We start from the raw sequence: 26,006 nt of genomic DNA on the forward strand, positions 1-26,006 counted from the left end.
CACGTCAGGCCTGATTCCCAGTGACACCTTCCAGCCCTCTGTGAACTGACACCTTGGTTTTGTGTTGTCTAAAAGACTGTTATTGCTAGAGGTCTCCAACTGCCAGCCTAACTGGATGGCCAGGGGAACTTGCCATGGGGTGATGAGTTTATTTGATGGGTTCCCACCCTAGTAACTTTCAGGGTTTATTGTGTGTCGCCTCTTCAGAGGATAATTCTGCATCTCAAGGTTTTCATGGAGAGTCTAGTCATCTAGAGCAGCTTTATATATTGGGCCTTTGACGCTGCCACCTAGACCATAGGGCAACGACTAAGTGGGAAAAAGACATCTAAAAACCAACACACACCCTCCCCAGCAGATTCTGGTAACGTTGTGTCATTAAGAGTGACCCAAAGATGAATATTTCCCTATCTTAATTTGATGTGCAAATGGTAATCACACACGGCAGCAGCCTGAGATTTCGGAAGTTTAAGGGAATAATTACTTGCACTATATGTAATGATCCCCGGGGCATCATCTTATTAATACACAGAGCCATAACTTTTTTATTTTTCTGTTCACATAACCTCATGAGGTTTTACGTTTTTTTTTTACTTACAACGTTCGATATGCAATATCACTGACCAGTTACTTTCAGTCTAAAGGTCAGTACAAATTGGTGATACCTTATATGTATAGTTTTTCTTGCATTTTGCTACTGATAAAATAATAAAAACCTTCAAATCAGTTTTAGATTTTGCTCACTATATTCTGACCCTTATAACTTTTTTGTAGTTATGTGTATGGAGCTGTGTGAGGGCAAATTTTTTGGTGGGGTGATCTGTAGTTTTCATTGATACCTTTCTGGGGTGTAGTCGACTTTTTGATAACTTTTTATTTAATTTTTTTGTCGGAAATAAAGCAACCAAAAACTGCGAATTGGCCATTTTGAGTTTTTTTTTACGTTTCGCTGTTTGCCATATTGGGAAAATATTTTTATATTTATATATTAGAATTTTTTATTTTTTTTTATTTTACACTTCTTATAGCTCCCAGAGGGAAAGATAATTAAGCATTAGCATTGGAGTCTATGAGAAATGTACTAGTTTCCTATGGAGCTCTGCTACAGACAAGGGCTCCATAGGAAATACTGTGCAGCAGCCTCCTGTCATTCTCTAAGACAGGGGCTGTATACAAGTTCCGGATACTCCAATCGCCACCAGATGGAGCTGCAGCATACACGGAATCACACGCCTCCGGGTTCTCAGATGCCGTGGTCAGGATTGACAACGGCATCTGAAGTGTTAAATGTCCGCAACTGGCATTATTGCCGTTCATGGACATGAGCTGGATGAAAACTTTGAACCAAACTAGGCTTCGGTTCCGAGGTACCAGTCAGAACCAAAGCCGAGTTTGGTTCAAAGTTTTAAAGCGTTTTTCCACTTTAAAAATCAACTACCAAAGTTATTCAACTAAGGCTACTTTCACACCTGCGTTTAGGTGCGGCTACATCTGGTATCTGCACAGATGGATCCGCACCTATAATGCAAATGCTTAGATCCGTTCAGAACGGATCCGTTTGCATTACCATGAACAAAAAAAAATGCAAACGGATGCATGTTCATGATGAAAATTGAGCCATACTGTGTCAACTTCAAACGGATCCGTCCCCATTGACTTACATTGTAAGTCTGGACGGATCCGTTTGCCTCCGCACGGCCAGGCGGACACCCGAATGCTGCAAGCAGCGTTCAGGTGTCCGCCTGCTGAGCGGAGAGGAGGACAGACGCTGCCAGACTGATGCATTCTGAGCGGATCCGCATCCACTCAGAATGCATTGGGGCCGTACGGATCCGTTCGGGGCCGCTTGTGAGAGCCTTCAAACAGAACTCACAAGTGGAGCCCCGAACGCAAGTGTGAAAGTAGCCTAAGTCTCGTGCAACTTTGCAAATAACTGACTTGGCTCATCGGAGCCAATGCAAGTCAATGGGGACGGATCTGTTTAAGGCTTAGTTCACGAACGTGTGTGATCTGTGGCCGTATTGCGCCCCGCAAATCGCGGGCCGCAATACACGGCCACAGTTCCGTGTGCATTCCGCATCACGGATGCGGACCCATTCACTTCAATGGGTCCGCAAATCCGGAATCGCGGAACGGCCGCACAGGACGGGACCCCTTGGAAGCACTACGGAGTGCTTCCGTGGGGTTACGTCCCGTACCTCCGTTCCACAAAAAGATAGAACATGTCCTATCTTTTAGCGGAATGGGCGGATCGCGGACCCATTAAAGTTAATGGGTCCGCGATCCGATGCAGCTGACCTACGGCCGGCGATCGTGCATTGCGGCCCGCTATTTGCGGGCCGCAGCACGAGCACGGGTCACACACGTTCGTGTGAACTCGGCCTAACTCTGACACAATAGAAAACGGATCCATCTCCCATTGCCTTTCAATAGAGTTCATGACGGATCCGTCTTGGCTATGTTAACCGCTTTAAGTCCGCCCATAGGATATAAACGTCCTATGGGTGGACCTCTATTTCTGAAAGCACGTTTTAAAACGTCCTTTTTAGAAATAGCAGCTGCACGCTAATCGTGCAGCTGCTGATCGGGTTGCCCGCTGTCAGTGACAGCAGGGCAACCCGGAGATAAGGCAGGGACAGTGCCCAAGTGTCCCTGCCTTCTAGATCGCTGCAGACACAGCGCTCACCGAGCGCTGTGTCTGCAGAGCAGGAAGCGCTGTGCGCTTCCTGTTCCGGCCCGGCGGTCATGTGACCGCCGGGACCGGAGCGTGCAGGAGCTGTGTGAGGTCTCTCAGAGACCTCGATCAGCCCTGCTATGAGGCTGTACAGCGCAGAATCACGCTGTACAGCCTCTCTGGGGGGTGCATTTCTTCTGTAACTGGGGCTACTATGTCAGCCCCAGTTACAGGAGAAATCAACAGTGAAAAAAAGAAGAAAAAGTGAAGCAAATGTCCCCCAGAGGTCTTGTATGACCTTATGGGGGACGAAAAGTGTAAAAAAAAAATAAAAAAAAATAAAGGGTTGAAAAAAATAAAATAAAAAAAAGTTTCACATGTGAAAAAAAAAGGTCCCCAAGTAAGGAATAAAAAATAAAAATAAAAATAGAAAAAATAAAATAAAATAGACATATTTGGTATTGCCACGTCCGTAAAAAACAGCTCTATAAAAATATCACATGAGCTAACCCCTCGGGTGAACACCGTAAAAAAAACAACCAAAAAACTGTGTCAAAACAAGCAATTTTTGTCACCTTGCATCACAAAAGGTGCAACACTAAGTGATCAAAAATGCGTATGTCCCACAAAATGGTACCAATAAAACCGTCACCTCATCCCGCAAAAAATGAGCCCCTACATAAGAAAATCTCTCAAAAAATAAAAAAACTATAGCTCTTAGAACATGGAGACACTAAAACATCATTTTTTGGTTTCAAAAATGCTATTATTGTGTTAAAGTGAAACAAATAAAAAAAAGTATACATATTAGGTATTGCCGCGTCCGTAAAAACCAGCTCTATAAAAATATCACATGAGTTAACCCCTCAGATGAACACCGTAAAAAATAAAAAATAAAAACTGTGTCAAAACAAGCAATTTTTGTCACCTTGCATCACAAAAGGTGCAACACCAAGTGATCAAAAACGCGTATTCCCATAAAATGGTACCAATAAAACCGTCACCTCATCCCGCAAAAAATGAGCCCCTACATAAGAAAATCTCTCAAAAAATAAAAAAACTATAGCTATCAGAACATGGACACATTAAAACATAATTTTTTTGTTTCACAAATGCGATTATTGTGTAAAACTTTAATAAATGAGAAAAAGTATACATATTAGGTATCGCCACGTCCGTAACAATCTGCTCTATAAAAATGTCACTTGACTGAACCCCTCAGGTGAACGCTGTAAAAATAAATAAATAGAAACTGTGCTAAAACAACCAATTTTTTGGTCACCTTGCCCCATAAAGTGTTATAATGAATGATCAAAAAATCATATGTACCCAAAAATAGTACTAATAAAACTGGCACCTTATCCCCTAATTTCCAAAATGGGGTCACTTCTTGGGAGTTTCTACTGTAAGGGTGCATCAGGGGGCTTCAAATGGGACATGGCATCTAAAAACCATGTGGAGTTCCTTTCCTTCTGCGCCCTGCCGTGTGCCCGTACAGCGGTTTACGACCACATGTGGGGTGTTTCTGTAAACCGCAAAATCTGGGTAATAAATATTGAGTTTTGTTTGGCTGTTAACCATCGATGTGTTAAAGAAAAAATTGGATTAAAATGGAAAATCTGCCCAAAAAGTGAAATTAAAAATTTGATCTCCATTTTCCTTTAATTCTTGTGGAACGCATAAAGGGTTAACAAAGTTTGTAAAATCAGTTTTGAGTAACTTGAGGGGTGTAGTTTCTACAATGGGGTCATTTATGGGGGTATCCACTATGTAGGCCCCACAAAGTGACTTCAGACCTGAACTGGTCCTTATAAAGTGGGTTTTGGCAATTTTCTTAAAAATGTGAAGAATTTCTTCTAAACTTCTAAGCCTTCTAACGTCCTAAAAAAATAAAATGACATTTCCAAAATGATGCCAACATAAAGTAGACATATGGGGAATGTTAAATAATAAATATTTTATGAGGTATCACTTTCTGTTTTAAAAGCAGAGAAATTGAAAATTAGAAAATTGCGAATTTTTCACATTTTTGGGTAAATTTGGGATGTTTTCATAAATAAAGGTGAAATATTTTGACTCAAATTTATGACGATCATGAAGTACAATGTGTCACGAGAAAACAATCTCTGAATGACTTGGATAAATAAAGGCGTTCCAAAGTTATTACCACATAAAGTGAGACATGTCAGTTTTGCAAAATTAGGCCTGGTCAGGAAGGGGGCAAATGGCCCAGATGGGAAGTGGTTAACGATAATACAATCAGATTCCATTCATAACGGATGCAGTTGGTTGTAATATCAGAACGGAAGCGTTTTTGCTGAGCCCTGTCGGATCCAGCAAAAACGCTGGTGTTAAAGTAGCCTTAGCCACTTACCTGGTGATGAGATGCATCAGTATGGACTATACTGTAGATAGAAGGCAAGCCAAAGGAACCCCTGGAAATGTTCTGCTGGGAAACCTTGGGTCCTGGCATTCATGTGGATGTTACGTTGACACATACCCCCTACCTAGATATGCAGTGCAAGTACAGCACATCGTTTCATGGTATTTCAGTAGGAAAATGCACCCTGCCAAACATCCAAAAATTCTTTAATAAATAAAGAAAGCAAAATGTGACATGGAATGAAAGCCGTGTGACATAAAATAGACCGTATTGTGTGATTTTAGGATCACCACAACTAAAGAAGCATGTGGATCTCAGTACGTCTCCTGTGAACTGCAGCTGTTGTCCTGGATTTGCTGTCTAGGAATTTTTCCAATGAAGCATCCAGACATGAAAATGGCAGTGGAAAAGACAAAAAAAATACCTGGATGCAGCGCTGTCCGCAAAGGCTTTCAGGAGAAGTGGTTATTCCAGAAACGCATTTTTGGACTTTTTAACTGTATGTCACAAAATAAAAACCTTTGTTCACAGACAGCGCTGCAGCCAGGATTTTTTCTTTTGCCTTTTCTACTAAAACCTCAGGAATGGTTTGAGGAGCAGATGTGGACAAAACCTTGGTCGTGTGCATAAGCCCTAACTTTAAATTATTATCCCTCTTTATATTTTTTTGAAAGTTGGGAAGTATGTTTAGGTTGGTGACTTGGCCTTCAAATTCCCAAGATCTCAATCTGATTGCACACCTGTGAGATGTGCTCCAATCCATGGAAGCCTCACTATGCAACATGCAGAGCTTAAGGCTGGGTTCAGACCTGAGCGTTTTACAGCGCGTTCCTACGCTGTTCCTACGCTGTTTTGGGGACACAGAAAGGACCTACACAATATTAGGTGTTAACATTATGGCCGATCAGTTTAGGGAAATCCCGCAAACAGCGGGTCTGCAATACATGGGCACCGGCCATGTGCACCCCGCATTATGGATTCGGACCCATTCACTTGAATAGGTCTGCAATCCAGAAAGTCGCTGGGGAACGAACGCACGGAACCCCACAGGAGCTCCATGGAGTGCTTCCGTGGGGTTTCTGTCCATGCTTCCGCACCGCAAAAAAGTGGCGCATGCACTACTTTTTTGCAGTATGGACCATCGGAGACAGAACACTTGAAGTGCCTGTGCAAATTGCGGTCCGCAGCACGGGCCCGGCCAGCACATGTTTGTGTGCATGAGGCCTAATGGGAACTTTTGGGTGGCTTGCTCTGAATCCAGGACAGATGTTGAGCTCAGACAGCAGTTCCGTCTTCCTCTATTGATTTACTTGAATATAACTTTGTGTGCAGGTTGAGCAGCTCTTATCAGAGTCAGGAGGTCAGCCCATCCCCCACCATGGATCCGAAGTTCTGCTATTATTAATGAGTTAATGGTCTGTAGGGTCTTAATGAAGAATATGGAAATGAGGGACGCATCAGTGTTGGTTTCTCTCCTGGGATTGGCGCTGTTTAATTAAAGCCACTTTTCCTGGGTCATTAACTGTAGAATTACCTGTGGAAGGGGCGATAACGACTTTGTCATCACGCTAATTAATGTCCTGTATAGACTGAATGGCATTTCATCTTCTCTTTTAGATGCAAAAAATATTTCTACTGTTACCTGTGGGGTAAATCCAGTGATAAGGACCTTGTGTTATGCTAGGAAAATGATTTCCTACTGTAAGAGCATGCTGAGAGTTGTAGTGTCACTAGTCATTGCTTAATAAAAAAGTTTCTCAACTTACTATTTGACTCTGTGTTTCAATTCTTTGTCATTTTCAATATCTCTGCTTGCTGTGAATAGGAACATTGCCTGAAAACCCTACATTCAATAAAAACCCCACAGAGGCTTTTCTACAATGTAATGTCATCTACGTTTTGTTTTGGTCAAATTAAAGGCAATTAGTCCGTGTCTGACAGATGATGTTTTGTTGCAATTAGTGTTGAGCAAAGCGAGCTTCGGGCGCTTCATCCAAAGTCGCTTCGTTCAAAACTTTAGAATAATACTGTTCGGAGATTCGTCTCTGAAGGGCTACTTTCACACCTGCGTTTAGGTGCGGATCCGTCTGGTATCTGCACAGACGGATCCGCACCTATAATGCAAACGCTTAGATCCGTTCAGAACGGATCCGTTTGCATTACCATCAACAAAAAAATGTTCATGATAATGCAAACGGATCCGTTTTGACTTTACATTGAAAGTCAATGGGGGACGGATCCGTTTGAAAATTGAGCCATATTTTGTCAACTTCCAACGGATCCCTCCCCATTGACTTACATTGTAAGTCTAGACGGATTCGTTTGCCTCCGCACGGCCAGGCGGAGCGGATCCGCATCCACTCAGAATGCATTAGGGCTGGACGGATCAGTTCGGGGCCGCTTGTGAGAGCCTTCAAACGGAACTCACAAGCGGAGCCCTGAACGCTAGTGTGAAAGTAGCCTAACACGGATCCGTTTGAAGTTGACACAATATGGCTCAATTTTCAAACGGATCCGTCCCCCATTGACTTTCAATGTAAAGTCTGGACGGATCCGTCTGCATTATCATGAACAAAAAAAAAAAAAAAAAAAAAAAAAAATATATATATATATATATATATATATATTTTTTGTTCATGGTAATGCAAACGGATCCGTTCTGAACGGATCTAAGCATTTGCATTATAGATGCGGATCCGTATGTGCAGATACCAGACGGATCCGCACCTAAACGCAGGTGTGAAAGTAGCCTCAGTCTGGACGGATCCGCCTGCCTCCGCACGGCCAGGCGGACACCCGAACACTGCAAGCAGCGTTCGGGTGTCCGCCTGCTGAGCGGAGCGGAGGACAAACGGTGCCAGACTGATGCATTCTGAGCGGATCCGCATCCACTCAGAATGCATTAGGGCTGAACGGATGCGTTCGGGGCCGCTTGTGAGCCCCTTCAAACGGAACTCACAAGCGGAGACCCAAACGCAAGTGTGAAAGTAGCCTGAGCCCATTTTGGAAACTAGGGGATGAGGTGCCAGTTTTATTGGTACTGATTTGGGGTACATATAATTTTTAATTGCTCTATATTGTGCCAGGATCGCCGGGCTGAGAAGTACGTGCCTGTACCTACCTGAAGCAGTGGAGTTATGCCGGAACTGCTGTATTTTGAGGGTAGCCTGAAGGGGGCTACCCCAGTGTGTATTATGTGATGAAAGGGGAGGGTTGGGCGGGCAGACGTGCCGATGAAGGAGCAGCAGCAGCAGGTACCTCAGGCTGCCTCCTTTTAACCCTGTGTGGCCCCGCCTCCCCTAGCACAAACCCAGCAATGTAAACATTGCTTAACACTTATGTTTTTTTTTGAGGCAAGGTAACCAAAAAATGTCTGTTTTGGCACCATTTTTTTTATTTTTTTTTACAACATTCCTCTGACAGGTTAGATCATGTGCTATTTTTATAGAGCAGCTTGTTACGGATGTAATGATAACAAACATGTCTACTTTCTATGTTTGTTTATTTCAGTTTTACATAATAAAGCATTTTTGAAAAAAAAAATTTTTTTTTGCGTTTCCATTTTCTAAACGCCTTTTTGTTCCCCTGTACAGGGGCTTGTATTTTGGCATGAAGAGTTGACGTTTTGATTCGTACCATTTTTGGGTACATATGATTTTTTGAACATGGGGAAAGGTAACCCCAAAATTTTGGCACAGTTTGTATTTACTCAGATCCGACAGTATATTCTAACATAGAGGCACTGGCCACCAATGAATTTAATACAGGGGAGGGAGGGACCGCACTGGCCACCAATCAATTTAATACAGGGGGGCCGCACTGGCCACCAATGAATTTAATACAGGGGAGGGGGGACCGGGGGAGCCGCACTGGCCACCAATGAATTTAATACAGGGAAGGGAGGGAGGGGGGGGGCCGCACTGGCCACCAATGAATTTAATACAGGGGAGGGAGGGAGGGGGGGGTCGCACTGGCCACCAATGAATTTAAAACTGGGGAGGGAGGGGGGTCTGCCACCTGCTGCCTGGCAGCACCTGATCTCTTACAGGTGCGGCACCTGAGGGGTTAATTGTGCGGATCACAGCCCCCTGTAAGAGATCGGATGCTGCCAGGCAGCAGGGGGCAGTCATGTACACAGTTTATGGTATAAATTTAACTTGAAGCGCCCCCATCACCATGGGAACGCCTCTGTGTTAGAATATACTGTCGGATCTGAGTTTTCACGATGTAACTCAAATCCGATGGTATATTCTAACATAGAGGCGTTCCCATGGTGATGGGGACGCTTCAAGTTAAAATATACCATCGGATTGGAGAAAACTCCGATAGGGACTCCTGACTTTACATTGAAAGTCAAAGGCTTCCGTTCTGCATTCCGTCATAATGCAAGTCAATGGGCAGCATAACGGATTCGTCCTTCCATCTTATGGATTCCATTATAACCATGTTATAATGGAAAGCCATGACGGAATCCAGAACGCAGATGTGAACCCACCCTAAGACACATAGACCAAGCTGGATTAAATCAGCCACAGCAGCCGTTTTTATTAACCAAAATAAATATAAATGCAAATAAATAACATCACATTAACTATGAGGAGGGAGGTCCTTGAAGCCCCAAATGGCAACTTCATCTTGCCTCCAGCCAATAAACGCCAGCTCGGAGGCACCAACTGATGGACGCCTTTTACTACAATCCTACTCCCTAACCATGAGAGTCCAGCCCCACCAGTGAGGCCCTCCCATTCTCCACCACCAGCAATACCACCAGTGTTGACCTCCCACCAACTGCTGCACCACTGCACCCCAACCTATCACACATAGACCTCCACGATCCCACATTCTACTGAACAACACCCCACACTCCCTGCTTACGATCAACACGCTTATCAAGGTGAGGGAGGGTGGGAGCTCATTCTCTGCAACCTAAAATGGCGCCCGTTCCCCCCAGGCATTTCTCTTTTAAAATGGCAGCTCCACACCCTCACCCATGAAACTCCTCCTCACCTAATATTAACCCCTTACTTCTCGAACCCTCCTCACCAATCCCCTAAGCTCCGCCCCAGTCCGGCCTCTCTTGATCGATGATTTATCATGTTGTGTGTTAATGTCCGACTATACATTTTCTAAATTATACTGACAGCATTATGTTAGTATAAGGGGCTCATGCACACAGTTGTAATGTCATTCCACATCGGATCCGTGTTCTTTGTGGATCAGATGCGGACCTATTCATTTCAATCGGGCCGCAAAAGATGTGGACACCACAGGGGCCCGCATGTCTGTTCCGCAGCAAAAAAAAAATAGAACATGTCCTATTCTTGTCTTGCTGGATCTGCCCTTGACTGCTTCTTCTACAATGTGTTTTAATCTCTTTACTACAAATTAATGTCACTTTAAATTGATTCGGGGGTAGGGGAGCACAATTTGTCTGCTTTGCCTAGGGCACCAAAATGCCTTATCCCAGCCCTGAGTATGGCTCAACAGTGCGGCTGGCCGCAAGGGGAAAGCCTGTCCGCTTGTGGCAGCCACTGGTCACACCATATTACAGTAAAACCGTGCATCTGCAAAGGGCCAGACCGCAGGGGCGATATGTGAGTGTAATGGTGTGCCGAATGGGTGTAGTAGTTGTGCTCACTTTGCTGTAGCTCCATATAAGTCCTAGTATTGGACTACAAAGGTTGCAATAGTATGGTCCCCTGGGCTAGGCCCAGGAGAACAGAGACAAGTCTGTCTCCTCTCCTCCTAATCTCTCTCTAACTTCCTGTGGCTGACCTATATAAATGGTGTTAAAGTGACACCTAGAGGTGGATGTGTGTAGTGCATTGTACCAGCCTGAAATGGGAATTTAACAGCATTGACAAAGGAAAATACAATAAATAGTGCAAAATGACATAGGATGGCACAAACAATTTAGGAGTGTTCCCATCCACCTGGAGTGGGACACTACACATCCAATGTCCGCTATTTGTGGGGGTGGGCAGCCACACCGCCAGGCTGTACCCTACACATTGTCTACCTGTTTGCAGTTCTTATGATTCACCCCTCAGCTCCATGTTTTCTGCTGGTTGTAAAATATTCAGCTGTTTTTACAGTACCTGTTGCAGGCCTTTATACACGAAGCCTAAGATTTATTGGTGACGCTGCTCAGATTTATGGTGGTGATGAGGGTAGTTCTCTAAAGGTGATTAGACATGGCAGTGTCTCTGGATCTACCCGTGGTTAATGTAGCGGGTGATAACTACAAGCTTGTTCACAGGAGCAGTCAGTTCATGATGGAGGAGAATTATGAATAATCATGTTTTATAGAAAGCAGCCCAGCTGGAACCTCACAACCGCTCACCCGCCCAGCCTGATGGATTTATGGCCGCCGCTCTCTATCACAGCAGCAGGCATTTCCCATTGTGGCCGCGTCTGAACAAACATGATAGCGTAAATACATTATTTATCACGAAGAGAGAGATGGGGAAAATATAATTATAGACAACTTTATGAATGATTATATGAGGCATCTTCTTCATGTATTTTCACCCGCACTAACGGGGGAGGGTCACTGCTGCCACATAGTGCGCCGGAAAATATTTATGTATAATGTTCTGTGTATGAAAGATGTATAACTGCTGCCTGGACCTGTACTATCTGTCTGACTGCTCAGCTGCTGTATCTAATCCTACTGTGTGTGATGCTCTCCGATGAGCTGCTGTATCTAATCCTATCATTTGTGATACTGTCTGCTGAGCTGCTGTATCTAATCCTATTGTGAGTGATGCTCTCTCCTGAGCTGCTGTAACCCTATCATGTATGATACTGTCTGCTGAGCTGCTGTATCTAATCCTATCATGTGTGATACTGTCTGCTGAACTGCTGTATCTAATCCTATATGTGATACTGTCTGCTGAGCTGCTGTATCTAATCCTATTGTGAGTGATGCTCTCTCCTGAGCTGCTGTAACCCTATCATGTATGTATCATGACTAGCGTGCCGATCACATACGTGACGCACAGGGAGGGAAATGGGAAGGCCCTGTCCAAGGGAGAGGGAAAGGTAGTGACCCCTGACTCACCTTGCGGCTGGCACCTGACTGCCCTGACGTCCCTAGACGGGTTCCTCACCCGTACGCCGATCACGTGCCTAAACCCTGGCTTTCCCCGAGATGAGCCTTACGTAGTGAATAGGGCGGTGGGAACACTAGTCCGCACCACTAACACTAAAGGAAAACACCAAGGAGAGGACAGACAATACAGACAAAACACATAATCCCAGGTGGGCGACAACAAACAACCAACAGGGATCCGGAGGGTAACGCTCTGGAACAACAACCAGGATTCACAGCTCCAGTGGGTCAGTATAGAAGTCCAGGCAGGAAGCTCTATATCTGGCAACCAGAGAAGTGGGAGAGGGGAATATAAGGAGGTTGGGAGTGCTGGACAAGGAACAGCTGAGGAGAAGAAGCTACGGATCCCTGAGTGAGACAAAAAGGGTTGCAAGGCAAACCCAGAAAGCTACCATTAACAAACAGTACTATCTTTAGACATAGAGCGCGCAGCCAACCGCTGCGACTTCCTGACCCCGGGTATAACGGAGTCAGACGTCGCTCTTGACACCCTCGTGACAGTATGATTCTGTCTGCTGAGCTGCTGTATCTAATCCTATCATGTGTGATACTGTCTGCTGAGCTGCTGTATCTAATCTTATCATGTGTGATACTGTCTGCTGAGCTGCTGTATCTAATCCTATCATATGTGATACTGTCTGCTGAGCTGCTGTATCTAATCCTATTGTGAGTGATACTCTCTCCGGAGCTGCTGTAACCCTATCATGTATGATTCTGTCTGCTGAGCTGCTGTATCTAATCCTATCATGTGTGATACTGTCTCATAGAACCAAGCAGCACTATACCCCCACATTACGTACATACAGACCTCCCAAGTGTCCCTCTTTTGGACCTCTGTCCCTCTTTTCTCCTTAAATGTCCCTCTTTTTGATCTGCGGTATAGATTTGCATTATTACATTTACAACATTGATCCAGAAAGTGTTTGGTTCCTCTGTGTATATATTAGACCCCACTTTGTATATTATTTCATTATTTTTTATTTTTTTTTGAAGAGTTATGTACTCCGCACACCTTGAATCTAATGTGGGTGCCCGTGAGAGTTGTAGAACAAGTATAGGGTTAATCCACTGCACTCCAATTCTTGTGCAAATTTTTTACATTTTATTTTGTTTTCAGATTATCCTTATATACATCCAGAGTGAATAATTAGTATGTAGCCACATAAATCATAATTCCCGGACGCTTCAGTCCGGTGTGACCTTCCTCAGCGGGGTCTTAGTGGCAGAGCAGTGGGTTTGTCACACCCACTGCTCTGCCACTAAGACCCCGCTGAGGAAGGTCACACCAGACCGAAACGTCCGGGAATTATGATTTATGTGGCTACATACTAATTATTCACTCTGGATGTATATAAGGATAATCTGAAAACAAAATAAAATGTTAAAAATTTGCACAAGAATTGGAGTGCAGTGGATTAACCCTATACTTGTTCTACAACTCTCACGGGCACCCACATTGGATTCAAGGTGTGCGAAGTACATATCTCTTCAACTAGTTGCCAGTACAGGCGCGTTTTGTGTCATGTGACAGCCTAGGATTGGCATCCAACGTCCCTGTCTGTTGCACTTGCTTCCAGCTGACAGATGAAGGGACGCTGTAATTATTCTGCTAAATGTTTCCCTGAAGCAAAGCCTAGGAATGATTTCTGATGGAGATAGACCGTGTGCCGCCATGACGAGAGCTGACACATAACCAGAGCAGAAAATACATAAATGTCATTATTTACTTTTCACAGAATGGCTTCCTCCAGTCACATCCAAAGCTGCAAAGCTCTGCTAGACCCCTGTGCATTCTGTATGTCCAGCTTAGCTGCTAGGTGGCACTGTCAGCAAACTGTACTTCTGTAGTGCCAGGAGATCCTGTTGCAGTGCTGGAACATAGAGACCTGCTGTATACATTTCAGTCCAGCAGAGGGAGCCAGTTCCCAGATAGAGATAACAGGGGAAGACAAAGCCTGATGCACAGGAAGAGGACTTCAGCCAGAGCCTGAAGAAGGAGAGGAGTGCAGTGCAGTGCCAGAGATCCAGAACAGGGTCCATTACCAGTGGTGTGATACGGCCACCCAAATAAAGAAGTGCAGCCCAGATAGGTGCACGGAGGCTGCAGCAGGCAGAGCATTATGAACCAGTGCAAGGGAGCAGAGTGTGCAGCACATGTGACAGACATGCAAGGCCTCAGACGTGTCCTGCCAGATTCTCCACTGCAGCAAAGAGACAGGTCCCACCTTGTAGAGACAGAGATCAAGCAGCAGGAGGGTCCATCGCCCAGTAGCAGGATCAGAAAGTGTGGCCCCAGAGAGACTGTATAAAGTTAAACCAATTCTATAGACACTGTAGTTACACCCTCCCTGCTGTTTCTTAAAGAGACAGCGTCCCTATTGAATATAAATTCACCTGTTTCACAAGCACATGAGTTTATTGCTATACTGCAAAATCATCTTTACTAAAGCTCATTTGGCTAACAGCTATCCCTCCCGGTCCCCTCATACACGTGCATGCCCGACTCGGCTGAGCATGCACGTGTTGTCAAAGTTCCTCTAGACTCCTGTGCATTCCGTATGTTCAGCTTAGTTGCTAGGTGGTGCTGTCAGCAAACTGCTTCTAAGAGGCAGCATAGAATATCACGTCTTGTACTCTAGTCACACCCAGAGCTCCAGCTGTTAATATCCAGTGCATTACAGCAGTTCACCTGAAGTGCAAGGGAATAACTCTCAGTATTCGGAACGGAGAGAAAGTATAATATCATGTTTTATACTCCAATCACATACAGGGCTGCATTCAGAGCACTTCAAATGAAGTATAAAATACATTTTAAATTTACATTTTACATTATGTGTTCAATGGGGCCAACAGCTATCACTCCCAATCCCCTGATACACATGCAGGCCTGGCTCGGCTGAGCATGCATGTGTTCTCAATAAGAAGATTATAGAGATGTCTGGCGGTGGCCTATGATTGGTCAGTTGAAATGCGACAGGCCAATCCGTATTTCTCCATCATCTGCCATCGGAGGATAGTGGGGAGGCCCTCGTTAGATGGTTGGCCAGTCCTGTCCTAATCCTTGCGTTTGACTTCTTATGTATACGGCCAGCTTTAGCTGCAAAGTGTCAGTCGGCAAAGTATTGACTGCAGCCTTGGAAGCAACTGCATAAGAATTTCATCCGTACCTTAATCTTTTCTGCATTTCTGTATCATTTGATTCTGGACACGAACTTGCATCCCCCTCATCCGATGAAAATTGCTGCACAATTATGTGGCACTTTGTGTTAATTTCCCTCTTGGATAGCACAGATTATCTCCCGCTGACATGGTACCAATAAATAGTCACAGGCCCGGGCGCCGAGTTTGCTAATTCTGGAAAATTATAGGTTAGGAATATGAATCCACTTTTGAAGATTTGTCACAACAGGAAAATGTTGTGTCAAAGGTTTTATCCGGATATAGGCAGTAAAGATATAATCAGTCATTCACTTCACCTGAGAAATGCTCGTCGGCCGCCGGAAGGGTATTTATAGCAAGACCAGTGATGGGAATGGAAAATCAGCCGGAAAGAAACGGGAAGGGGATGAAATTGTCACATGAAGGACATAGAAATGAAATGTGACGGGGCTGCTATGAAAGCTGCATGAATATGGGGGAAAGCTTTAAAGCCACGCCCACTTGAGCGCTAAAAAATATGGAAGTGGCAGCACAATATAATGGCTGAACCTGATGGAGAAGCAGGAAGACCCACTCATATAATAAGGTGCGTGGAATTTAAAATGAGTAAGATTGTCTGTCTTCACTAGTATTTACCGGCAAGTGGAGCTCCCCCTAGAGGCCACGTTAAATATAGATAAGCGTAATCCTATGCATTACACAGTCCCCCTCTGCGTAAGGCTAGTTTCACACTGCCAGACGATGCCGGAATGCTGTCTGGCCCCATTAACTATAATGGGGTCTGGCAGAGATCCAGCCAAAACCTGGCAAATATGCCGGCTGAATCCCAGCATTCTATGCCAGAACAGCCTGCCGGAAGGCTGTGCCGGTAGTGTGAAACTAGTCTTTTCAATGAGGACCAGTTTCATGCAAGACAGTTCACCCACAGATCAGGGTGGTGTGGAGGATGAGGTATACTGAAGGAAACCCAAATAATTGTACCAGAGCTAGCACACACACACACACACACTCCTGCAACCTGTGGCACTACAAGTCTCAGCTTGCAATATCACATCATAGAGAAGGCTTGTGTGACCACAGGCTACTTTCGGTCAGTTCTACCCAAACAGAAGGGAGTTACCTAAATCGGGGAGAGTCCTGTTAAGGCACTCCTTGAAATCCACTGTCACTTTCATGTCTCCGTCCTTTCACTTTGTGAGGTAGGAAGAGACTCAGGCTGAGATCTGTGTGCAGAGCCGGACAGGAAGAAGCGGCTGCTATGTGGTGCTGCTACACATGTTCCCTCTCCTACAATTCACACAGTCGCTTCCCTGCTCTCCAGTACAGTCAATGGCTGTGGCTTCTCCCCATCCACTTCCCTTTGAATGGTTCCTATCCCTGCCGTTCAGCTCTGGAACTACCTGGCGGCCCGGTATCAAAGCATCCATGTCCAGGTTGTGGTTCGTGACCCGGTGTTTGGGGATCATGACCTAGAGCAGTGATGCCCATCCTACGGCCCTCGGGCCAAATGTGGGCCGTGGGTTGGGCAAAGCGATGCTGCCTGTGCCTGCAATCTCCCCGCCTCCTAGCTAATTTATTCACTGCACTTGCCTCTGTGAAATTGAAGAGAAGCGCCGTAATCTCGCACAGGCGCACTGACAGAGGTATCGAAGTGCGCATGCACTGTCTTCCTGGCCTCTGCTAGTGCGCCTGTGCGAGCCTGTGCCTCTTCAATTTCACAGAGGCAAGTGCAGTGAAAAAATTAGCTAGGAAGCGGCTCTGGGTGGGGGGGGGGGATATCTGTGGAGGACACCGAAGGGGGGGGATCTGTGGAGGACACTGAAGGGGGATCTGTGGAGGACACTGAAGGGAGATCTGTGGAGGACACTGAAGGGGGGGATCTGTGGAGGACACTGAAGGGGGGGATCTGTGGAGGACACTGAAGGGGGGATCTGTGGAGGACACTGAAGGGGCGGATCTGTGGAGGACACTGAAGGGGGGGATCTGTGGAGGACACTGAAGGGGGGATCTGTGGAGGACACTGAAGGGGGGATCTGTGGAGGACACTGAAGGGGGGGGATCTGTGGAGGACACTGAAGGGGGGATCTGTGGAGGACACTGAAGGGGGGGGATCTGTGGAGGACACTGAAAGGGGGGATCTGTGGAGGACACTGAAGGGGGGGATCTGTGGAGGACACTGAAGGGGGGGATCTGTGGACGACACTTAGGGAGATGTTGAGGTGGGAGGTCCTGGAGGGGTGTTTGGGTGGGAGCTCTGGAAGGGGTGGGAGGTCCGATAGGTATGTGGGGGTGGGAAATCCGGGAGGGGGGGCCCATAATATTTTTTTTGCTATGGGGCCCAGTCATTTCTAGCTACACCCCTAATTGTTAAGATTGGGTGGGCACTGGAGCGATAGAGCGTCCTGCTGTAGGAGAAGCCGTCGGGAGATGAAAGGAGGAGGGGCCAGCTCCTGGTGGTGTCGGGCACACGGCGCAAGCATGGCGGTGGAGGATCTGACTGAAGCATAAAGACCAGACATCAAGGTAGACCTGCAGAAGAAGGTGACAGCGCAGTATGTGATGTATACATGTGTGTAATGTATGTAGTGCAGTGTGTGATAATCACATACTGCACGACATACATTACACACATGTATACATCACATGTCCCCTCACAGTAATAATGCCAAGATATGTGCCCTCTTCACAGATGTTATGCTCACACATGCCCCCTCACAGTAGTTATGCCCAGATATGTGCCACCTCACAGTAGTTATGCCCAGATATGTGCCCTCTTCACAGTAGTTATGCCCTGATATGTGCCCTCCTCACAGTAGTTATGCCCAGATATGTGCCCCCTCACAGTAGTTATGCCCAGATATGTGCCCCCTCACAGTAGTTATTCCAGATATGTGCCCTCTTCACAGTAGCAATGCTCACTCGTGCCCCCTCACAGTAGTTATGCCCTGATATGTGCCCTCCTCACAGTAGTTATGCCCAGATATGTGCCCTCTCACAGTAGTTATGCCAGATATGTGCCCTCTTCACAGTAGTAATGCTCACACGTGCCCCCTCACAGCGTTTGCATTTCTTATTGGCAAAGCTATCTGGTTCCGGCCTGCAAAATTTAGACTAAGTCTAGTGCGGCCCTCAGACGAAAAATGGTTGGGCACCACTGACCTAGAGTATTAGATATTCTAAACTTGCTTAATGTGGCCACTAGGGGAAGCTCTACTTTCCTTGCTGGGGAGCGCAGATCATCAGAGGAACCTTGTGAGTATTTACTATTTTTGTTATTTTTTGTCTTGTGAAGAGGCACATACCTGGGCATAACTACTTTAAAGGGGGCACATATTTGGGCATAGCTACTGTGATAGGGCACATACCTGGGCATAATTACTGTGAAGGGGGCACATATCTGGGAATTACTACTGTGAAGGAGGAACAATGTGGGCACAACTACTGTGAAGGGCACAATGTGGGTATTGCTACTGTGAGGGACACAGTGTGGCCATTGCTACTGTGATGGAGCACAATGTGGGCATAACTATTGTGTGGTGACACGAAGAGGGCATAATTTCTATATTAGGGCATTAAGGGGATTGGGTGGGCGGAGTTAGAGGCGTGGCCTAGTATGAAAAAATTTGCCTGCTGCACATATTGTTCCCTTTCGTCCTAAGCAGCAGCACAAGTGGGGTATTTGCCCCTGTGAAACTGGTCAGGACAGGCGGAATTTTTAATGAACAAAAATTTCTGCCTAAGTATCCTAATTAGTAATTAACTAATTAAGCCCCTACCCCATATAACCCGGCCCCAACTGGATGGGGTTGCTTTTCTATTGTCCTGTGGACTCCAGGACAGGCTAGACTCCTTACTGGAGTCTCCCATTGTTAGCCATAGAGTTATAATATGGCTATTATAATCTTTAAGGCCCCATGCACACGGCCGTGTTTCACAGCCGTGTGCGGGCCGTGGAACCGCGGCCTGGATCCCTCCTGAGAGCAGGAGCGCACGGCGTCACTGGTTGCTATGACGCCGTGCGCTCCCTGCTGCCGCCGCAATACAGTAATACACTGGTATGATCTATACCAGTGTATCACTGTATTGCGGCGGCAGCAGGGAGCGCACGGCGTCATAGCAACCAGTGACGCCGTGCGCTCCTGCTCTCAGTAGGGATCCAGGCCGCGGTTCCACGGCCCGTACACGGCTGTGAAACACGGCCGTGTGCATGGGGCCTAATTCTGCCTTTTTCTTTTTCCTAGGTATCCTGACCTGCCCTCTCCTACCTGTGGGAGCGTGCCTCCGGTGGATCACTTCGGAGCCCATCTGTGTTACAGTCATATCAGATGCAGGGGGGAGATGGCGGCGGTTTGGCTTCCTGCCTCTCTCCTCGTGTGCCGCTGAAGCAGTCGCTTCGCTCACCCGGCATCTCGCGAGTACCGGAAGTGCGTCATTGTCATCACTTCCGGTCCGCGGCTCCGACTTCCAGCGCTGTGTTCAGCGCTTCCCATGTTGAAAATACACCTTAAAGGGATTCTGTCACCAGTTTTTGACCCCCACATTCAAAAATATGGTTATGTGCATGGAGCTCTTGTGATTCCTAATGTGGTCTTATAAGCTAAATCTGTAGGCTCATTTAGTGTAAAAAACGTTTTATCTAACCTTTCATTCATCTCACTAAGGTGCCCAGGGGGATGCTCATGTCTTCCAGATGCCGCCCGCACCCGCCGCCGTTCGTGCCCAGCTCCTCCTTTGCTGTCATCAGCGCCACCTCAGAATCCTTTGCTACTCTTTGAAGAGAGTTCGGCCTTCCTCTTTCTGGCTGAAAAAAACCGCAAAGACTGTTATGCTCCATCAGGTCGAGGGACCTTGATGTTGAGCAAGGGGGAGCTCCACAGTCCACCTCTAGGGGGCCAAGGGCCTTTAAAGTGGACGAGTCTTTAAAGAAATTAATGGCAACCGAGTGGAAACACCCGGAGAAGGGGCCAGTGTTAACAAAGAGATTTAAACTAATGTTCCCTCTTCAGGATGCGGATTCCTTAGTTTGGGTTCCACCTCCAAAGGTGGATATAGCCATATCGAAGCTCTCCAAGAGAACCCTAGTCCCCTCAGACGATGGCAGCAACCTAAAGGACCCCCTAGACAGACGAGCAGAGTGCACGCTTAGACGCAACTACTCGGCTGCCTCCGCCTCTGCCTCAGTTGCTATAGCGTGCTCTGAAGTATCGGAATTTATCCGTGCACGCACTCTCAGAATCCAATCAGGCTTGGATTCTGGGGTTGCCCAGGACGACATCCTGGACCAATTCAAAACCCTCTTACTGGGGATTGATTTCCTAACAGATTCCTCCCAACAACAATTAAAATTAGCGGCCAAGTCTATGGCGCTTTCCTCAGCCAGTAGGCGCCCACTCTGGTTAAAACCATGGGCGGCGGACAACACGTCCAAATTTAACCTTTGCTCCCTTCCCTATGAACAAGGTAGATTATTCGGTTCTGAGTTAGATTCTCTCATGGAGAACCTAGCGGACAAGAAGGGTAAATCCCTCCCCCAGCAGTCCTTTCGGGGTCGAGGAACTGGTAGAGGAGGAGGAAGATTTCAGGGCGGAGACAGAACCCAGAGGCGTTCTGAAAGTAGTAAGAGAGGTAGGGGTCGCAGTCGTGGAAACCGCAGGGCTGATCTATGACTCTCCACAGCCCGTCAATCCCCCTCCCCCCGATGTCCCAGAGGAAGGACCAGTTTTCAGTTCCCCAGTCGGTGGACGTTTGAGTCTATTCAAAAATTTTTGGATGCAAAAAATTCCAGACCCTTGGGTGCTACAAGTGATAGCGTCAGGGTACACAATAGATTTAATTTCCCTTCCTCGGGACAAGTTCGTCCTAACAAGGACTTTAGCACCCGACAAACAGTTAATCCTGGAAGACTCGGTTCTCCCGTATATACAGAAAGGAGCATTAGAGGAGGTTCCCCCATCTTTCTGGTACCAAAACCATCAGGAGACTGGCGGATGATCATCGATTTACGTTACTTAAATTGTTTCATCAGGAAGAAGCGTTTCCGGATGGAAACCATTCGCTCTGTATTAAACATCCTGAACCCAGGAGATATGATGGTAACCATAGACCTGAAGGATGCTTACCTTCATGTTCCCATCTGCCCGGCACACAGGAAATATCTCAGAGTTGCTGTGGCCTTGCAAGGGGTAGTGAAGCACTACCAGTTTGCTGTATTGCCCTTCGGCATATCCTCAGCTCCGCACACCTTCACAAAGGTAGTGGCTCCCGTGGTCGCCCATTTAAGACTTCTTGGGCTAGAGGTCGTACCGTACCTGGACGATTGGCTTTTAAAAGCTGCAAATGCAGACGTCCTGCAGAGTCAGCTTCAACAAGCTCTCCAGATTCTCCAGCATCTGGGTTGGTTGATAAATTCGGACAAGTCGCACTTAGTCCCGTCAACCACGAGAACGTTCTTGGGGTTTGTGATCGATTCACAACTGATGACCCTATACCTGTCCCCACAGAAGAGGGACAGAGTAATAAAGGCCGCACAGTCTCTTATACCACCCAGACGAGTCTCCATAAGGGTTCTTATGAGGATGTTAGGCCACATGTCAGCATCTGCAGAGGCAGTTCCTTGGGCCTTCAGGAGGAGGTCTTAGCAGCTTGGAGTCGCAAGCCCAAAGACCTAGACAGAATGCACTCCCTGTCGGTAGAAGTCCGTTCTTCGCTCAAGTGGTGGAAGAACCTAAAGGATGAGAGGTCTCTGATCCAACCTCGTTGGGTCACATTGACCACGGACGCTTTTCTGCTGGGCTGGGGGGCCCATCTGGAGGACAACCCAGTACAAGGTACTTGGAATCCCCAGGAGAAAATCCTCTCATCCAACTGGAGAGAGCTGAGAGCGGTCAAACTAGCCCTGCTTCATTTTGCTCCTCTCATCCGCGGTCAGGCGGTGAGAGTCCGGACAGACCACACTACTGTGGTCTCTTACCTAAACAGACAGGGAGGGACGAAATCCCTAACCCTCCTGAGGGAGGTGGGTTCTATTCTCTCTTGGGCAGAGATCAGCCTATCCCACCTAATGGCAGTCCATATCAAACGGGATCTCAATATAGTGGCAGATCGCCTGAGTCGGGGTCTACCAGTTCCAGGGGAATGGTCCCTGAACAAGAGCATCTTCTCTATGATTGTCCAGCGGTGGGGCACCCCGGAAATCGACCTGATGGCTACCCGATTGAACGCCAAGGTGAGCAGGTTCTGTTCCCTTTACAGGGAGGACAACCCGGTAGCGATAGACGCTCTGTCCATAACGTGGAGGTTCAGGCTGGCATCTTCCCTCCAATTTCCATGATACTGAGGGTATTGATGAAGATCAAGCAAGACCAGACCTCGTGATTGCCATCATGCCATTCTGGCCAAAGAGGTCTTGGTTCACCCAGCTCATGAAGATGAGTCAGGGCAATTATTGGGGACTTCCCCTAATACAGGACCTTGTGTATCAGGACACAGGTCCCTGTCTAGATCTGAGGAGGCTCAATCTGACAGCCTGGAGATTGACAGGTCCCTTCTAGAAGCTAGAGGGTTATCTGTGGAGGTCCTGAGAACACTTTCTCACTCCAGAGCGGAATCTACAAGCAGGAAGTATTCTAGAATCTACAGAATATTCCTGCAATGGTGTAATAACAGAGAGGTAGTTGCCTCAGACCCTCCTCTCTCCGCTATTCTACAATTCCTCCAGGATGGTCTAGACAAGGGTCTAAGCCCATCTACTCTCAGAGCTCACGTCTCTACCTTATCGGCATGCCTTAGCAGACCGATTTCTCAGGACCCCCTAATCAAGAGGTTCCTGAAGGGAGCCGAAAGACTTAAACCCAGAATCCTGAGACCAATCCCACAGTGGGACTTAACGGTGGTTCTAAAAGGGTTATGTGTCACCCCTTTTGAGCCTTTGAATGAGGTGGACTTGAGGTTCCTATCCCTAAAGATCACATTCTTACTAGCTATCACATCAGCTAAGAGAGTTGGGGAACTTCAGGCTCTGGGGGCTTCTGAGCCCTATTTAAAAATCCTTCAGGACAAGGTTCTGTTAAGGTTTTTACCAACCTTTTTACCAAAGGTTCTTACTTTTTCTAATATCAATCAGACAATATGTCTGCCCACTTTTTCACCGGCTGCAACTTCTCCCGAGGAGGAAAGGCTCCGTACATTGGACATCTCAAGAGGTCTTAGAATATATTTGGACAGAACAAGCGAATTTAGAAGATCGGAAAACCTCCTTCTGACCTATGCAGGGAAAAACAGGGGTCTGAAGGCCTCAAAACCCACTCTAAGCAGGTGGATTAAAGAAGCAATCCGTCTGGCCTTTCTGTCCCAAGATTTGACGCCTCCTTCTTTCGCCTCCGCCCATTCTACCAGGGCTGTATCCACCTCTTATGCAGAGAAGAAACTGATCCCCTTAGATCAGATTTGTGCAGCCGCTTCTTGGAGTTCTCTGAACACCTTCATCTCGCATTATCGTCTAGAGACTAGACAGGCGGAGGGAATGGCCTTTGGACAATCCGTTTTAAGTGCCGCCCTCTCCTGAAAGGGGAGTAGGGAGCCCTCCCAATTTGGGTGAGGTTCTTGCTACTTCCCCACTTGTGCTGCTGGTTAGGACGAAAGGGAAGCGTCAATTTTGACGTAAATTTGTTTTCCCTTAGTCCTAACAGCAGCACACAAATCTCCCTCCCCTTGTATGATTTATTGTCATTTACTTGTTATAAAGCAACCCCGTCCAGTTGGGGCCGGGTTATATGGGGTAGGGGCTTAATTAGTTAATTACTAATTAGGATACTTAGGCAGAAATTTTTGTTCATTAAAAATTCCGCCTGTCCTGACCAGTTTCACAGGGGCAAATACCCCACTTGTGCTGCTGTTAGGACTAAGGCAAAACAAATTTACGTCAAAATTGACGCTTCCTAAACTTCCGCTTTTCTAAAGTTGGGACTTATGTTATTAGTGAGCAAGCCTCATCTTCTCTCTCCTGTGTTTACGCAGGTACTCTAGTGTAGACGGACCATAGACAAGCATCATTGTTTTCCACACCGTATTACCTATCATATTTTTCACCTTTTTTACCTTCCAAGCGCCATACATTTTTTACTCTTCTGTTCATGTATAAGGGCTTATTTTTGTGCTGGTGAAGTTGTACTTTCTAATAGCACCATATAATATTCAATTTAATGTACTGGAAAAAATTATTAATGGGGTGGAATTTGAAAAAAAAATGCAATTCTGCCATCCTTTAACAGGATTTTTTATTGACCACATTCACTGAGCGGTAAAAATGACACATTACTTTTCTTCTGCAGGTCAGTACAATTAAAGTAATACAAAATTAATATAGTTTATGTTTGAATGCTTTTAAAAAAAATAAAAAGATTAAAAACATTTCACTTTTCAAAGCTGCGTTGATCTGTAGTGTTTATTGATATCATTTTGGGTTATGTATAACTTTTTATTTAATCTTTTTTGGGAAGCGAAGTGTCCAAGAAACATTCAGCCTCTTTGAATTTTTTTCTGTTACAGCGTTCACCATAAGGGATAAATACACAGTGATACCAATAATGCTTGCATTTTTTTCAAATTTATTTTTATTTATAAAATTGGGAAAGGGAGTTATTTGAATTATTTTTTTCTATAAAATTTTTTTTTTTACTTACCTTTTTATTTTTAGTCCCCCTAAAATACTTCAACATGCAAACGTTCGATCCCTTATACCAGGGATGGGCAAACTGCGGCTCTCCATCTGTTGTAAAACTACAAATCTCATCATGCCCTGCTGTAGGCTGATAGTTGTAGGCAGACTGGGCATACTGGGAGTTGTAGTTTTACAACAGCTGGAGAGCCGCACTTTGCCCATCTCTGCCTTATACTATAGAATGCAATGGTTTACCACTGCAGTCTATGGTAAAATTGCAGTATTCCTATAAAGCCCTTCCACAGAGAGGGCTTAATAGGAACTTTGCTATGGCAAGCCTGGGAGCCTTCACAAGGTTCCAGATTGCATTAGCAGCTGAATGTCTCCCACAATATCATCACAGGGCTTTCCGCTCATCAGAAACAGCTCCTCCCTGTATATGAACTCTCAGATACAGTGGTCCCAATTGATCACTGAATCTGAGGGGCTACATTTTCATTATCAGAGTTGTCTCTGATCACAGACTCTGCAAGCAGGTGTCTTCTGTATAACACAGCAGTCGCTGACGTACTATGGCGCCAGCTCAGCTCAGTACATGTATGGCAGATGTCACCAAGGGGTTAAACAGAGTTTATAAGCAGTGATGGCCAGTTCGCAGTGTTCGCCAGCGAACACATGCGTGCTGCCATCTTAACTCACAAGTCCGGCGATGCACAGGTAAGTCCTTACCTGTGCCTGTGCTCGAGCCGGTCTGAATTAAATGCGGTCACCGGGAGAAGGCAGTTCCAAGAACAGCTGCCGGGGGCCTTCATCGGGCTGTTCTCGGAACTGCCTGCTCCCGGTGACCGCATTTGTTTCAGACCGGCTCCCGGCACAGGTAAGGACTTACCCGTGCATCGCCGGACTTGTGACTTACCTGTGCATCGCCAGACTTGTGAGTTAAGGCTACTTTCACACTTGCGTTCAGAGCGGATCCGTCTGAGACGGATCCGCTCATATAATGCAGACGGTGGCTCTG

Source organism: Bufo gargarizans, chromosome 6 (assembly GCF_014858855.1).
Source record: "Bufo gargarizans isolate SCDJY-AF-19 chromosome 6, ASM1485885v1, whole genome shotgun sequence".
Lineage (NCBI taxonomy): Eukaryota > Metazoa > Chordata > Amphibia > Anura > Bufonidae > Bufo > Bufo gargarizans.